This window comes from Alexandromys fortis, unplaced genomic scaffold (genome assembly GCF_014885135.2).
Source record: "Alexandromys fortis isolate MF-2015 unplaced genomic scaffold, M_Fortis_MF-2015_v1.1 scaffold_277, whole genome shotgun sequence".
In the NCBI taxonomy this organism is placed as follows: Eukaryota; Metazoa; Chordata; class Mammalia; order Rodentia; family Cricetidae; genus Alexandromys; species Alexandromys fortis.
The window spans coordinates 625,103-642,320 of NW_026068153.1; the positions used below are offsets into that span (position 1 = coordinate 625,103).

Genomic DNA, 17,218 nt, shown 5'->3' on the forward strand with positions numbered 1-17,218 from the left:
TCTCCACTGGCTTAGTCTTAGCTGGTAAATGGGCTTTCTTGTTAAAGGTGAGCTATTTGAAAGCACGCTTAAGGGAGAAGCTAGAAGCTCGGGCCCATGTTAAGAGGGATTGTCTCCCCTGGTGAGTTCCATTGTAAAGTCCCATTTCTGAGCTACCCAGTGATCTGGCAGAATTTGGGTTTCTGAAAAATACTTAGAACTGTGCTCATTCAGGATAACCTTGTGCTTAAGAGCAGATTAAGAATAAATCGGATCATCTTATGTCTTTGATGACTTTTTTCTAATCTTTATTTTCAACCTAGATAAAAGAAAGACTCTGGCCCAGAGAACTACAAATGTTCTATATATTTTTTTTATTTTCTCTCAATTAGAAACAAAATAAAAGAGAAAAACAAACACAGATGAGTGAGCTACCACACTTCACAACTTCAGGATTCAAAACTAACAGTTCTATTTTCACTGATGTCAGCGATTTTTATATCTTTAGTCTCTCTTTAATGGAAGAGTTACAGCTTCTAAGTGGGGAGGGACAATAATCAATGAGTTATTTTAGGTTTTGTTTTTCAGAAACAGGGTGTCATGTAGTCAGGCTGGCCACAAAATCACTCTATAGTAAAGACCAGCCTTGCACTCCTGATCCTCCAGCCTTTACCTCCCAAGTGCTGGGATTGCAGAGATGCTCCACCACACCCAGTGTTTTCTTTAGTCGCATCTCCCTTCAAGGATCACTCTGTCTAATTCAAAGCCATGCTATAAAAAATATTCTGAATCACCAGGGAAGGGGTAGTGCATACCTTTAATCCCAGCACTCAGGAGGCAGAGACAGGCAGATCCCTGTGAGTTTGAGGCCAGTCTTGTCTACAGAGAAAGTTCCCTGATGATCAGGGCTACACAAAGAAACCCTGTCTCAAAAGACAAAAACAAAAAAAATATTCCAAATCAACCAGAGATCTTATGGAGAACTATTGCCAAATGCCATGAGCAAGCATTGGGGTGCTCGCTCCCCAGGGATTTCCTCTTCCCTCAGCAGCAGTGTGACACAGCATGATTAGGGTGAGAAGTTATTCTGCTCCCCACAAGGCGGGCAGGGAAGGAAGTCTAATTTGCATGGTGAGATGACAGCAGCCATGAGATCCACAAGAGACCTCTGCCCCAGGGTGAAGCCAGAGTACCTTCTCCTTGAAGAAAGGGTGCCTACCTGGAACACTGCAGAACTGTCTCAATAATATGTAAAAATCAACCTATGGCCCAGAGGTGGGCGTGCCCAACTCACAAAGGAAGTAGGAGGTAGTACTGATGGCTCAAAGGGAGCGTTCTCACCTGAGAAGAATCCCACTTTGCAAGCAAGAGATGATGTTCAGAGTATGTTCCTGCGTCGCTAAAGAGTATTAATGTAGTTATTATTCTAACCAGAGAGGCAGACCTGCGAATGGAGGTAGGGGATATGAAAGAAACCTAGACTACTGAGAATCCAGTCTTACCAAACGGATGGAAAGCTGGCTAGCACTGCTGAGCCCAATCTAAAAAGGTGCTGCCTCAAATGCGGGAAAAACAAGAGAAAGAGAAACACAACGCAAGCAAAGAGCAATGGAGAGGAGGTCGCAGAGATGCAAGGGAGGAATAAAATACAAGGCGACGGAGGGGAGATCGCAGAGACCTGATGGAGGAATAAAAAGAAAACACAGAAAACCCCATGGTCAGAAGCAGGAACAGAAATGAGCAGAAAAGAACTATCTAGAAATTTAAAAAAAAATGATTTCAGATTAAAAGAATTAAGATGTATCTGCCTTTTCTTTGTTTTCAAGTTTTAAGTATAATAATGACTTAAACACTGAATCTAAAGCATCAGTGTTATGGTAGGTATTAAAGCAGGAAGTGTTAAATGCTAATATTTGAATGGTAAGTATTCCTCTAAAGTTGGCTTGGTCCTTGGCTGGGGCAGCAGTAGAAACTGATGGAACCCGTAACAGATAGGGTCCAATGGATATAAGCCAGGCCACTGGTAGAATGTTCTAGAAGGAGATGTTGGGACCCCCACTCCTTTCCTGTCTTTTCCATTCCCAGCTTCCCTGAAGCGAGAAGCTCCATTCTACCACACACCATTCCCCATGGCACGGAGTCTGAAGCAACAGGACCAAACCACCGTTTCCTAAGAGCTCCAAGATTGCCAGCCCAAATCCACCTTTCCTACGGCTCAGTTGTTTGTCTCAGCTGTTCTGACACAGACGAAAAGCTAACACAAGTGACACTTGGGCAACACTCAGAATTTTTTTTGACACTGTCTGACCTAAGGTTTTGATAATGACTCAAGGAGCTCAGAAAGACTAAAATCCAGAGCAACAAATACCTTATCTTTGCTGTTGTTTTCAGCTGTACAAATCAGTCCATCAGTCAATCAGTCAGTCACTCACTCACTCAATCAACCAACCAAAGTCATTAAATCAAGTCAGACTTCAGACTATCAAGAGACCTTATGGTGACATGTCATAAAGTGACAGGCAGAAAGCTTGAAGTAGCCAGCTAGGGTAGACTCACTAGCAATGTGGCAGCTATTCCTGGGTTAGCTACACACAAGCTCTTGTCTTTGTGTTTGTGTGCACAGACTGGTGTGTGTATGTAGGTACATATGTATGATTTATGGAACCAAAAATAGAATACCACTTCCCGAAAGTTTGAACTGAATTTATTTTTTTTATTTTTAAATGTTTGGGGTCTGCAGACTGACACACTCTAATGACTTACAAACATATAATACAACAGAGGATTTTCTTCAGTGGAGGTGGTTGAATTTGGAGCTAGGAATAAGAGGAATCAAGGGGCATAAAGCCCACACAGATCACGGCTAGCTTTAGCTGTCAACCTGACACAAATGTAGAGTCATTTGGGAAGAGAACTCAGCTGAAGAAATGCTCAGATCGGACTGGCCAGTAGCCATGTCTATAAGGCATTCTTTTAACTGTGGATTGATGTAGGAAAGACCAGCCCACTGCGGCCAGTATGGTTTCTAGGCAGGTGGGCCTGGGCTGTATAAAAAAGCAGCATTCCTCCATGGTTACTATGGTAAACTGATTCTTTGAGTTCATGGCTTCCCTGGATGATGGATTATAAAGTGTAAACACTTTCCTTTAAGTTTCTTTTGGTTGTGGTGTTTATGACAACAACAGAAAGCAAACTAGGCCAGCCTCCAACCTTGTGTGAGAAGCCCACTCAGCTAGCTGAGTGTCTCCCTAACAGGAGCTACGCAGAAGACAGTGCCTAGCCAATAGAGTCTATGGATAAAAAGCAGACACTTAGCTCTCAAGGAAGTTTTCTTGGAGTGAAGAATACAGGAGGGCATCTCCCTGCTGGAAGAAGTCCAGTACTGTGAGCCTAAGATTCATAGGAGCTGAAGAGAAAAGGGCTTGTTTCTTTAATGACCTCTAGAGGTCACTGCCTTAGCATCGAGGCTCACTAACAAAAGAGAAAAAGGCCAGTGTGGGATAAACACACACACACACACACACTGCCATTTATAACTCAGTAAAATAATCACTTCGAAAATAAAGCAAAATTATATTGCTGATCACCTATTTTAATTATGTCCTACATATGAAAAGCTGTGTCTTTTAAAATTTATACAACAGAAGAAAATAGCTAATGATTATATATATATATATGTTATACATTATTTGCATATGTTTAAGCAACAGGGCCAGATTTTACACCCAAATATGTCAAACTGCACCCAAACCCCAGACTTGTACCCACTGCCTTGCTCAAAAGACCATTCGAGTTCCAACTGGACTCAAGGAATCGGTATCAGTTTTCTACCATTGTGCCAAAACATCATGGAATTTTTATACAGGAAAGTGGATTTTATACAGGAAGGGCTCATTTTGGCTTATTCTGGCTCAGTTTCAGAGGTCTGGTTCTTGGTGTGTGTGGTAGAGAAAGGTCATTCAGATTTCTCTGTGTGTATGGTAGTATGTGGATGCTCATGTCTACGGAAGTCAAAGATGGATCAACATGTTGGTTCAATTTAGTGACTCAGTGTTGCTGTGAATAACATGTAAACAAGCAGGAATGGCTTTATTGGTGTGAAACTCTGTTAGTATAAATAGACCGTAGGGATTAGTTGGCTACACCTGCTTTGGAGGCAACCTAGTCTAATGCAGGCAGCAAAGGATCCCCCAGACTTTTAGGTGCTCACACTCAGAACTGAAAGGGGACCGACACTGCGCACACAGAACAAGCTCTCAGCTGAGGTAGGGCTGTGGCTCAGAAGGCCACATGGAGGCAGAAACACGCAGGACAGCAGTTTCTGCACCAGCCTGCTACATCTGCAAGGTGAAGACTGAAAGCCAGGGCTAAGCATGCCACACAGCCCAGACACTCCTACTTAGTAAGGATAGTTTGGGCATAGAGTGTTTTAAAGTTCAGATTCTAACATGCAACCATGTTTGGGAGCGTCAGGTTTAGGGCACCTTATTATTTTTTAATTTATTTATTTCTTTATTAATTAATTAAAGATTTCTGTCTCTTCCCCACTGCTGCCTCCCCTTTCCCTCCCCCTCCCCCAAACAAGTCCCCCTCCCTCGTCAGCCCAAAGAGCAATCCAAACTGCCTAGGCTCCCACAAAACCAATAGGTGCAGTAGGATCAAAAACCCATTGCCATTGTTCTTGTTATTTTAACCCTTAATTTATCATTCCAGGTTGATAGATTTATTTATGCTGCCTAAAGACACATGTTTTATTTTGACATCCCCCCATATTATTTTAACCCTTAATTTATCATTCCAGGTTGATAGATTTATTTATGCTGCCTAAAGACACATGTTTTATTTTAACATTCCCCCCACACACATCGAACTCCCCTATATTCGAGACTTGCTGGGTAACTTTAAAAGCCTTCCAGCACATTACCTGTATATGCAAGCTCAATTTTGAGGAACATGCTATTTAGCTGCCGGTTAAGAAGAAATAAACACTGTAATGTACTATTACTTATAGCATAGAGCATTCAGCATTCAGCAAAGGTTTGGTGGGGCATAGTCTTAGAAGTATGGATAGCATTTATTGTTTCATGTTTATGGTTAAATATCAGTAAAGCAATATGGATTAATAGTGATAAAAAACTCTGAGTCACTTTATGAAAGCAAATTAAAGCAAAAAAAGCAAACAAACAAAGTCAAACCTAGAATGTATACCCACGAAACTGGAAATCTCACTAGTGGGGCTGCTCTAAACATAACAAACTTTGGAAATTTAGATTAACAAAGGAAACCATTATAGGCAAATAATTGAGAAGTAAATTGAAAATATATATGACTGCTTCTCAATCAAAAATCCTGTGCCCATTTAATTTGTTTGTTTTATTTAAAAATGCATTTCTTGCAATAGATGCAAGAAAGCAAAGGACAGATCCCATCACAGTTCTCAGGAGAAATTACTTTTGACCAAGTAATATAGATACTGAGCTGACTGGAAGAAAAATAATTCCGGAAGAAATGGGATATAAGAAGCTGTAAGAGAAAACATAAAAGCAACTGATTGTCTGTGGAATGAGTTTTTTTCTTTAAAAAAATAATGAATAACAGTAATCTAAAGTTAGAATCTTTAGGACTAAATGGAAAATGATGTAAGAAAGGGAGAGTCAGAAGAACACAGAAAGAGGCGCCAACATTTGTGTCCTCCACAGGAAGGCACCGTGGGATACAAGTCTACCTGCACACATAGTCACACTAAGTACTCAATAACTGGGATGTGTGTCTACCTGCACACGCAGTCACACTCAATATTCAATAAATTGGGATACACATCTAAATTTTAAAAACTTTATAAAGTTATGCCCTGGCAATGCTGAAGCACGCATGGCATCCTGTATATAACAGTTCTGTTAAACTTGTCCATATTGGGTTACATGGTCTAAGCTGATGAGGATGACTGATCAGGTCTCTTCCTCAAGAGAGCACCAGATCTCACTACAGATGATTGTGAGCCACCATGTGGTTGCTGGGAATTGAACTCAGGACCTTTGGAAGAGCAGGCAGTGCTTTAACCACTGAGAGATCTCTCCAGCCGGAGATACATGTGTACCTGTACACTAATCACACTCTACTCAATAATCTGGGATACATGCCTGCCTGCACATGTATTCACACTAAATACTCCACAAACTCTTCTTAATAACAACCATTTAACAATTACTAATACGGTTCACATTATTTGGATAGAAAGAAATCTCACTAAATTCATCTAAGTTAGATTTACCACAAAAAATGAAAAAAATAAGAAAAGAATAAGAAAATGAATAAACAGAGATGGGAATTGTGGCATATACCTTTAAGCCCACCACTTGGGAGGCAGAAGCAGGCAAGTCTCTGTGAGAAAGAGGACAGTCTTGTCTACATAGGCATTCTAGGCCAATGGGGCTACACAGTGATTTCTAGTCTCAAAAAGCAAGGAAAGGAAAGAAAAAGAGACAAAAGAAGGAAGGAAGGAAGGAAGGAAGGAAGGAAGGAAGGAAGGAAGGAAGGAAGGAAGGAAGGAAGGAAGGAGAGAATAAGAGAAAGAAAAGGAGACAACAAGATGAGTCTAGAAGAGCAATACTATTCTATAAGAATTTAGTAGGTGATAAAGAAGTAATCACAAATCAAGCACGAGACTAATTCTCAGAATAACTGGTTGGCAGTAGGAAAGAAATTCAGTCATTTCATATCAAAATTTAAAACAACGATGAATTAAAAACCAAACGGAAATAATAACACATAGAAAACTAAAAGAAATGTACTTGTGTCCTTACTAGACTGTCTAAAACAAGAGGTGAAAAGCATCAGAAGAGTTCTGAAATATCAGGTTCACAACTATGAAATAAGATCAAATCTCTGAAGGCTGTAAAACAAAGATTCCCAGCTGAAAATAATACAATACTAAAAATGGTGCAACAGGACTCATTTCTGAACTAGGGATGCAGTTCACTGGTAGAACACACCCTTCATACGAGCAAGGCTCTCAGCTAAACCCCTAGACTCCAAACAGATGCTTTTTTTTTTAAAAAAAAAAAAGGGAATTTATTTGGATGGCAAAAGCATACTATACCCAAAATATGGAAAGAGAAAATCATAGAACAGGAAATTAAACTAGGAAAGAGCCATTTGAATTGATTACGTTTGTTGAAGCAAAAGAAATTGTATCTCATGCAAAACTCAATTCAAAACGGACCATACACTTCCATGTAGAGTCAAGATAAGAACCACCATGTTCCAATGCAGTTGGATTTTAATGGACACATGCACAATGGAACACAATGTAGGCAAAGAGGAAGAATAAAGTCCTGTTAGCAACAACGTGGACAAACTGGGAGGTTGAGATGTTACAAGAGAGTCAGACGAGGGAGATAAATACAAATACTGCCTGTTCTCAATGATGCACTGAACCTGAAAAAGTCAATCTCAAAGAACCAGAAACTAGACGGATGGTTCCCAGGGGCTGGAGCAGCTGACGGAGAGGCAACGGGTACGGCTGCAGCTCTCCATTGTAAAATTTCAGCTCGGCAAGAGGAATCAGCTCAACAGACAAACTATACAGCGTGCTGACTGCAATCGATACGTGTACTGTGCAGATGCTTTTGAAAGGTTAAAGAATAAAAGGAATGGGAATTACATGAAACGCATCAAGCGCTGTAGTTATTACACATCACAATCAACAATATATTTGAGTTTGCTTTAGGAAAATAACTCTGCAATGACACGGTCTTATAAATTTGAGAGTGGAATTACAAATTGATAAAAAAAACCTTTTTAGAAGTAATCTGATACTATGAATCAAACTAATTTAATTTCTGATAATAAAGCCCAAGATGTTACAGCAAATACTATCGGAGCAAAATTAGTCACTAAGGAAAGCAGAAAGCAGCTTCAGCACTACAAGCAGGCCTCCTTACGTGTATCTTCTTATGGATACTGCACATGCACAAAACTGTAGCAAGGAACACGGTTGTAATGTTACAGAAAAATGCAGAAATCAGAATGGAAGGTACCAAGACCTAGGAAGGGCAGAAGCAGGAATTACTTAATTCTACCTGCACTCTAAATACCGATCCTTACACCCTCACCCCGGTGAGTGTAGTTCTCGCCCCTTATCACTCTAGTTCTCTTTGCTGCAGACTAGAACTCCTACAGAAAACCACAGCTGGTCTAACTGCAAGGGAACTGATCTGGGCTTCCTGTGCCCAATGGATCCAACACAATTCCTGCCCACAAGGCTCAGGAAACATCACAGGAAAGGGGCGGAGCCAGAGGACCCAGAAGTCTGCTGTGATAGCTGTGATAGCAGGTTTCCTAGAAATGTCAGGGAAGCTACTCCATTATGTCTCAACAATATGGCTTCCTAAACAGGGCCTGAACCACAACAATATGAGCAAACACAGCAGCGTAGAAGGAGGAAATCTCATAGGGCACTAGACAAGGAACTACAGGCAACCAATGACTTCTGAGAAAGGAGAATTAGTTTCCCGTGGATAAGCCCCTAATTAGTTATCCACTTCCAAGCGATAAGCCCTGAAATCATAGACATACAAGTAACACTATGTGGACAGATTCATCTGGCTGTATTTACACACTCATGTATGTGTGTGTACGTATGTGATAATAACAATAGAAGAAAAAGAGGGCATACATGTAAAAGGAGGCAGGGGAGGGCACATAAAAAAGGCTAGATTGAGGGAAGGGAAGGGGAAAAGGATATAAATAAATATACAATATAAATATATGTAAATAAATAAATACAAATATATATATATATATAAAGAATTTAGGGTTTAGAGACTCTCTAGATATCTGTTCACAACAATGCACAGCAGTAACTATATGTTTAAAAGTAGTTACAATGGTCAGGTTTTAAGTTCTATTTTCTTTACCACCACAACAATTCAAGGGACTGGGGAAATGGCCTAAGAGGTAAGAATGTTTGCTCTGCAAACATGAGTTCCCACATCAAAAGCCAGGTGTGGCCCCACACAGACTCTTGGAACCCCAGTGCTGTAGCGGGCAGAAACAGGAGGCTCGCTGGTGTCCGGTCTAGCCACAGCTTATGGAGAGACCCTGTCAAGAAATAGAGTAGGATTCTTCACATCTCCCTCTGGTCCCCTGTAAGCACCACACACATGCATGAGCATACGTCACATGCATAAACCACACATACGAATGTTTAAAATTGATTTTGTAAGATTTTTTTAAAGATTTATTTATTTATTATGTATACAAAATTATCCTTCCATGTATGCCCACATGCCAGAGAAGGGCACCAAATCTCATTACAGATGGTTGTGAGCCACGATGTGGTTGCTGGGAATTGAACTCAGGACCTCTGGAAGAGCATCCAGTGCTCTTAACCACTGAGCCATCTCTCCAGCCCCAAGATTTATTTTTTTAGTTATGTATAGGTGTGTGTGTGTTGTGTGCACCTGCACACATACACATAGCTATGAGTACAGGTGCTCAACAAAGTCAGAAGAGGGTGTTAGGCCCTCTGGAACCAGAGGTAAAGATAGGTGCTGGGAACTGAATTTGGGTCTTCCATAAGAGCAGTACATTCTCTTAACTACAGAGCCATCTCTCCAGCTCCTTAATCAATTAATTTTAAAAAGATTTTTGAAGTAGCAACTTAGAAATGTTTTTTTTTCAAATGGACAAAAGTATAAACATAAAGTATATTATTTCCTAAGTAAAACTATAAAATAGGAATATATACAAATTAAAACTTACATGAAATGAAAATAATGGTTGTATTGTCTATACAAGACTGGGGTGGGTTTTTTTTCTTTAAGTTTTTTGTAGATTTTTGAGATGTTTTGCATTTTTTAAATGTTTTAAATAACATTGACATTAAGTTTTTAGTTTCTAATTTCTTTGTGGCAGTGATAGGAAGTCAGATGCGAATCAGGACTGCAGCCCAGGTTTTCTCGGATCTAAGTCCTGTGCCCACATTCAAAATGTAATCACCTGAGGCCACCGGCTCTAGGGAAGGAAGCCCCTCAGAAAGTGCTATTCTCTTAAAGGTTTAAACTTGGCGGCCCAGGCATGACCCCAGGTTAGAGTCTCCTGAGAGCTGGGGCTGTACCATCTCAGCAGTGACTGTGGACACATGGGGAGATTTAAGTAGCCTTTCATAGATGAGGAATTGGAAGAGATAAACAGATAAATAGGTAATTGATTAGCCATTCATTGTTCAGGTCCCTGGAATCACAAGAGGTCCTGAGAGAAGGCTGGACAGAATCACACAGACCAGCGCATCTGGCCGGAGGCAGAAAGCCTGCCCAGGCTTTGCCATGTGCTATTTTTCCCCTCCACTGTGACTCCTTAATCTTTAAATCCAAAGCAGGAAGCTTCTAATAAACCTCTGTCGTTTCCAATCCCGAGAGCCCCATGCAATGCCAGAGAGTAATTATGTTTGTGCTGTCTGGCAAGGTCACTGTGATCTGACCTTGCAGACCAGGGGAGGTTAAATCAAACTAAGAGCACCAGAGTAAAAGGACTGCCCACTGCAGGGAGAGGTTTCTTCACGAGGGTCCCAAGCACCTTGGCCAGTGCATCCTCAGCTTGGGTGCTGCTGGAGCCATCTACTTTTTAGTCTCCATGTAGAGGAAACACATGCTTCTCCTTCCATAGTAGGGGGTGGGGCTGCGTTTCTTGTTCCCAAACACTCCTAGATGGTTGTTCCTTCAGTCAGCAAGTGTGTAATGTGAACTTGCCTGTCTAACATTTTTACCAATCTTGTCCCAGAGCAATGTAGTTCAGGCTGCTTTCTTCCTTACCGTTTCTCACCAGAGTAGAGTTCTCAGCCCTGACCCATCTGCCGGATACTAGACAGAGGCCATATTCACAGTGAGATCAACACCTATCTATTGACCCATTCAGTGACTCATTCATCCGCCCACATAAGCAAGCTGATTGCCTGTTCTCACCAACCGCCCTGTCTGCACTAGTCAATAAAGGCTCAAGGATGCTGCTCCTGCTTCTGGACTTTTCGATGGGAATAGATGGGTCAGGTGTAGGGAAATCATTTTTGAAAGGGATCAGTCTTCATTTTACCACTTAAAAACATGCAAAACAGCTCCCGCCTCTCTAATGCTGGATCTATGACCCAAAGCACTGTAACCTCTAACCTGCCAAGGGTCTGAAAGTTGTACCCCAACACACCAAGCTCTTCTGCTGCCTTACAGAGAAGACACAGATTTTCTGACGTTGATCAGAGCCCAGGAGCCTGGCTCTGCGCCCTCACACGGCTTCATCTCCCTGGTGGCCATTCTTCCGTGGCTTATTTTGCACTACATGGCTTTCGGCAGCCTGCTCTTTGCTGGTGACATTCCTGCCACTGCCCTTCACCCTCTGTCTCTGCACCAGGAACATCCACAGTTGAAATTCAGTCCACAGCCTTCTTTTCTCTGTTTCTTCTCTCTGGAGTGCTCTCCCAGATCACTGCAGAACACAGTCTCAGAAGCCTGTGGCCAGTCCATCTGGTGTATCCCCCAATTCTATCCCCTTATTCGTCTTCACACTGCTTACGTTCATCTAATTTACTTTCATATTTGCTTCTTGAGCCATTCCCTTCCTGTTCTCCAGAACCACATCTGCTCCATGGGAACAGGACCCATTCACCCTTCAGCTCACCATCCTCTGAAACAGTACTGCGTGGCATTCCTGGCCTCCTGAAAATGAATGAAGGTATTCATGAGAAATCCTCCCAAGAGAAAAGCCGGAAGGGTACCAGCTAGTAAACTAAACCCAGAGGTCTAATTGATTTCTAACGTGTCCTCAGGCAACAGCCTTTTTTTCCGCTTGAACATCCCATTGCTCATCCTCCTCTTGCAAGCTGCTTTGACACCAGTCCTCACCAACACTGCTTTGCTACAAAAGTCCACGGCGACTCCTTGCAGTAAAGGGGAGGGGATAAAAAAAGCCAGCGGACGCAGTCACATGAGTATTTGGACTCCAAGCAGCTCATCTGAAAGACGTCCTTTTTGTCATTGCTAATGAAAAAGATTGACTAGACTCACCCATCACCGGCTCACTAATTGGAATTTTGCTAGGCATAATTAGATTATGCAGGGTTATTTGAGCTGTGCCTATCCGCATCAGAATTCTGAGCTGAGTTCCAAAGGGACAATATTTCTTTTTAAAGAAGCTTCTGGTACTGCTGATATTCTGGAAATAAAGCTAAGAGTGGGATTTTTTGTCTTAAAATGTAAATTTAAGTCATTTATTTGAAACTGTTATGCATTATAGATGGTCAGACAAAACCAAGTCCCTATTATTGGATGGTAGTTGAAAAAAGAAAATCTGCCTCAAGGACTTTCCTTATGGTTCCTGCCGAGCACAGACAATGGAGCATCACACAAGGCAGGCAGGACCACATGGCCACAGCCACTTGAAAGGACAGAAGAAAGTGAACTGCAGCTCACATTGCTTCTCTGGAAAAAGCCTTCACCCACTGCTTAGATGCCTCTTCAGGAAACACCGCTCCACTAAAATACTGCCACTTGCTAAAAGAAGGCCGCTCCGGTCACCTGCTAAACTTTCCCAGGGGTTATCTTTAAAAGTACAATGACATTCAGGGGAGCTAGGGACAAGTCAAAACCACCTAAAAAGGAAGGCAGAGGTTTTAACCATGCAGAGCACATTTTGTTACTCCAACAAAACAAGAAAAGGAGGTGCCTATTATCCCCCAACAGACAGACATACAGACACAATACAACAGACAACACTACACTTCCTTCAATGCTGTAGCACGGAAGGACACTGCCTCGAGCATACGGAAATCCTGGGGAGAATGACTGTAGTTAGGAAGAGCCTTACCCCAAGAAGCACAAACCCTGTAGCAAGCCACCAGTGACTGCCAGAGGTTCTCTGGTTCTTCCTTCTCAGGAGCCGCTGGCCCGGATCTCACCCTGTAGCCTTTGCGGAACAAATCCCCCAGAGACTTCCTACGTCGTCTGCTGGGAGTGCGCACCTCAGTAGTGGTGGCACTGGGTGGGTGATGGTACACCAGGATTTTACTGGGGATCATGGCAGAGGCAGAGAGAAGAACCAAGCTGGAGACTCCTTTGGATCTATTCACACTCTAGCGTGAATAGATATTTGGAAGGGGTCCAGGCTCCTCTGACCTGTGCTGCACACACAGTGTGGCTCAATGGCATTGATGCCCTCTCCTACCGACCCACTTGCAAGTGGGCTCAGATGCACCCGCCGTATCAGGAAGGCTAGAGAAGGGCGGGGGAACATTCTGTCACATTATGTCCTACAAGCTGCTCTATCAGCTTCATCCTGGGAATTACCATGTAAGCTCCTTCGGATATGGCTTAGGGGATGGGGAGAGAAAAGGCTATAATCCCTCAAATCAATTGCTACAGAGCAGGGTGTGAGAGGGGCTGCAATTTGGGGCCCACCAAGCCACTTCTTTTATGATGGTGGCCTTATTGACAATTGGGTGTGTACGTAGGGAGGCCTTCTTTATAAAATGTGATATATAGTTGGAGAGAAACACTGAGAGGCGCCATTATCTTCTGCCACACCATCCACTACCAACATAACTCATTAGGAAAATCCCCAGTGTGAAGCAGGGGGCCAGGAAGGCACTCTGCTTTGTGGAGGAAGGTGGACTGGGGTCCTACCTTCAATGCTCCTGCCCCTTTCCCAACACTCCCTGTCCTCAGTCTCTGTCTCCATACTAACTCTAGCCTTGTTTTGGGACTCTCTCCCTCAAACGTGCATGTCCAAGCTCTAAAATCCATGCGGCAGCATTTACAGATGAGGCTTTGAGGGGAGAACTGGGTTCAGGTGAGTCCATGAAGACAGAGCCACCTTGACGCTTTTAAGACAGTTATCAGTGAGCTTATTTGAGCAGCCTGTGAGAATCCCTTATCCCGCTGCCCTGATCTCAGACTCCAGCCTCTAGAACTATGGGAAAATAAATCTGTGTTCTTTGAGGCAGCCAGGCCACGGTGCTATGGCAACCAAAGGAGACTAAGTCTGTATCTCCAGGCAGATGTGGAAACAGAAGCAAAGCAGTTAGAAAAAGAGGAAAAACACTAAAGAAAATACTTAGATTCTGTGAGCTTCCATAATTGGCCCCATAACTCTTTCCAGACCTCTAGGAGAATTTTCAACACAGGTTAGCTTGTCACATCACTGCTATGTGTAAAGCATCTGTGACGCTGGGAACATGATGTTGGATATTGAGTGATTCTGCAGTCTAACGGGAACCCAGAAGCCCAGCAGAGGTCAAGTTACGGGAGAGAAGGAAATAGAAAGGCTCTCCTGCAGTGTGGTTATTTAACAATTTGGGCCAAGTCTGCAAAGGAAAAGTGCAAGCAGCTATCTTAAGCTGCCTTCTGTGTATGTGGATCTGTGCTTACACGTATGTGCATGCTACATACATGTGTATGTGTGGAACATGTTGAGATATCCCTATCAGAAAAGGCTACACATTTCTGAATCATAACGACTGTGTAGCAGAGAGGCAGTTGAACAGAGATGGTGAGGCCAAGGATGGTGCCACATGACTCAATCCCAGCACTTAGGAGGCAGAGGCAGGCAGAACTCTGTGAGTTCAAGGCCATCTTGGTATTCATAGAAAGTTCCAGGCCAGCCAGCCACAGATGGACAGTAAGACTGTCTCAAAAAACAAACAAAACAAAACAACAAAAACCAAAACCAAACAAACAAACAAAAGGCAGTGACTGTGGAAGACAGCAATTTCTGAAAGTTGAGACAGTAGCAGAAGACATAGCTTAAAGTTGGAAGAAATGTACTTGTTTGGCTTTTTAAAAAAAGCCAAAGGACTTCAATGTGCTTAAAATGGAAACAAATGACAGGAAGGGAACTCTGCAACACAAAGCTGCTGTAAGTGATGCATAGAAAGACAGCTCCAATGGGCACTCAGGGAGTAGTAAGAAAACAGGAAAAGTATTATACATACAATTTTGACAGCCAAATAAAAGGAACATGTTCCATTAAAAAAAAAACAACTTCCCCGAACTGGTTCAAGAAGAATTAGAAAACACAAGCAGTCATATTTTTGATTTTTTTAAAAAAAGATTCAAATTTCATTTAGAAACATTCAGATTGAGTTGGTTCCTACAAAAGAGGTCTCTCAATATTTATGGAGAGTATTACACCAGTCTTACGTGGAGTCTTCTACAGAACAGAGGAAAAAATGAAATAGTTTACAACTTGTTTTACATGGCCAGCACAACCAGGATGCTAACACCTGATGAAGGCATTATTTATTGGAAAAATATAAAATTCACTTTTAATAAAATTCAAAACTCGTTCAAATACAAACCATGAGAAAATATTTATAATAAACTGATATATCAAATAGTTTATAGAATTACAAATCAAAACTAGTTAGATACAACCAGCAAAGCTAAAATTAGAAATTTATCTCTTGGAGCCTGGGGAGCTGACTCATTGAACCAACTGCTTGCTGTGCAGGCACGAGGACCTGAGTTCAGAGACCCAGCACCCATGCCAAATACTGAGCATGCGGAGAGCCCGCAGAAGAGGGTGAGGAAGGACTGTAAGAGCCAGAGGGGTTAGTTAAGGACACCACGAGACCAGGACCCACAGATTCAGCTAAGCAGGGCTCCTAAGCAGCTCACAGAAACAGAAGTGGCAATCACGAGTCAGCTTGGGTCCGTGCTAGATCCTCAGCAAATACATTGTGGTTGTTTACCTTGAGGTTTTTGTGGGGCTGCTAACAGTGAGGGTAGAGATATCTCTGATTCTTTTGCCTGCTCTTGAGACCCTTTTCCTCCTACTAGGTTGCAGCCTTGTGCCGTCTTTTTATGAGGGTGTGTGCCTATGCTCATAGGTATGTCCTGTTCAGTTGACATCCTGCTCTTTTCTGAAGGGAAATGGAGGAGCAATGGATATGAGGGAGAGGAGTAAGTATAGGGGAAGACTAGGAGGAGGGGAGGGAGGGGAGGCTGTGGTTGGGATGCACTGTATGGGAGAATAATAAATAAAAAGAACAAAGGAATGAGAGCTGAGCATGATGGTGTGTGTCTGCCATCCTAGTGCTGGGGAGGTGCACACAAGTGAGTTCCTTGAGTTCAGGGGTCAACAAATCTAGCCAGTTGGTAAGTTCAAGTTATAATGAGGAGCCATACCTCAAAAAAAAATGAGGTGTAGAATGATACAGGAAGGCATCTGACATCGACTCCTGGCCTCTACTTACACACACATGCCCTCGCATACACACACATACAGCACGCAGAGAAAGAAGACAGGAAGTACAAAAGGAAGAAAGAAAAGAAAAGTAGAGCTGTCCATCAAAGACGGTCATGACATGGAGTGGCAGCAGTGGGAATCTTCCCCGGAAGCCCAAGTTTCTGCCAGAGTAAACCTGTGCCCAGTCTGTGGCCCAGAAACTCCATTTCTATTATTTGCCCAAGAAGAATAACAATATTTGCCCAGAAAACCATGTGTATAGGAAAGCTCAAACAGTTGATTCAAAATAATCAAAATGCCCATCAGCAGATGACTGATAAACAAATAATGACATATCTCTGTAAATAAATCCCATTCCCAATAAAAACAGACAGGCTACCGAGACACAGCAGCGTATATGAATCTCAGAATTCTTATTCTGCATGCAAAAGCCACATAGTAAAAGATGTATTTATGCTTTCGATTACATGACATCCAAAAGAGGAAAAATAACCCATAGTGAGACAAATTAAGACAACTGTTGACTATGTTTAATGGATACTGAGGCTGGATATTGTTTCTATCCTCTAAGGGTCCGGTTTGGTTAAAGTGTCAGTACCCAGAGTGGTTCTATGTGGGAGAGATAGTAGAACATCTCTAAATCATTGAAAACATGAAGTATTTCTTGTCGGACTCTTTCAGTCTTTAGGAAAACCAGAGACTGGCTCCAGCCACTCTCTCTTCTTCCTGCTGGAGATGCTACCTTCTGCTCCTACCTGCTTTCCTAGCACAGTGTGCCCTCCTCTGCCACCCTTATCTAAGGCTACACTGGTGAGAGTTCCCAATCCTGGATGTTGAACCTCCAAAACTATGAGCTTAATAAACCTCTTTTCACCTCCCGAGATCCTGTGCCAAGCATTGCACTGTGATGACACACAGCTGGCTAGTACAAGGGAAGACTGTGGCATATGTTAAACGGAAACTCACACCAGAACCTTCCCAGGTTTACGTGACATCGGTGAGAGAC

General features: G+C 42.4%; 1 protein-coding gene across 8 annotated transcripts in view; it reads right to left on the reverse strand.

Annotated features, from left to right (window-relative positions):
- Window positions 1-17,218, reverse strand: part of Kcnma1 (potassium calcium-activated channel subfamily M alpha 1) — a 717,904-nt gene that overhangs the window by 239,597 nt on the left and 461,089 nt on the right. The window lies entirely within an intron of this gene.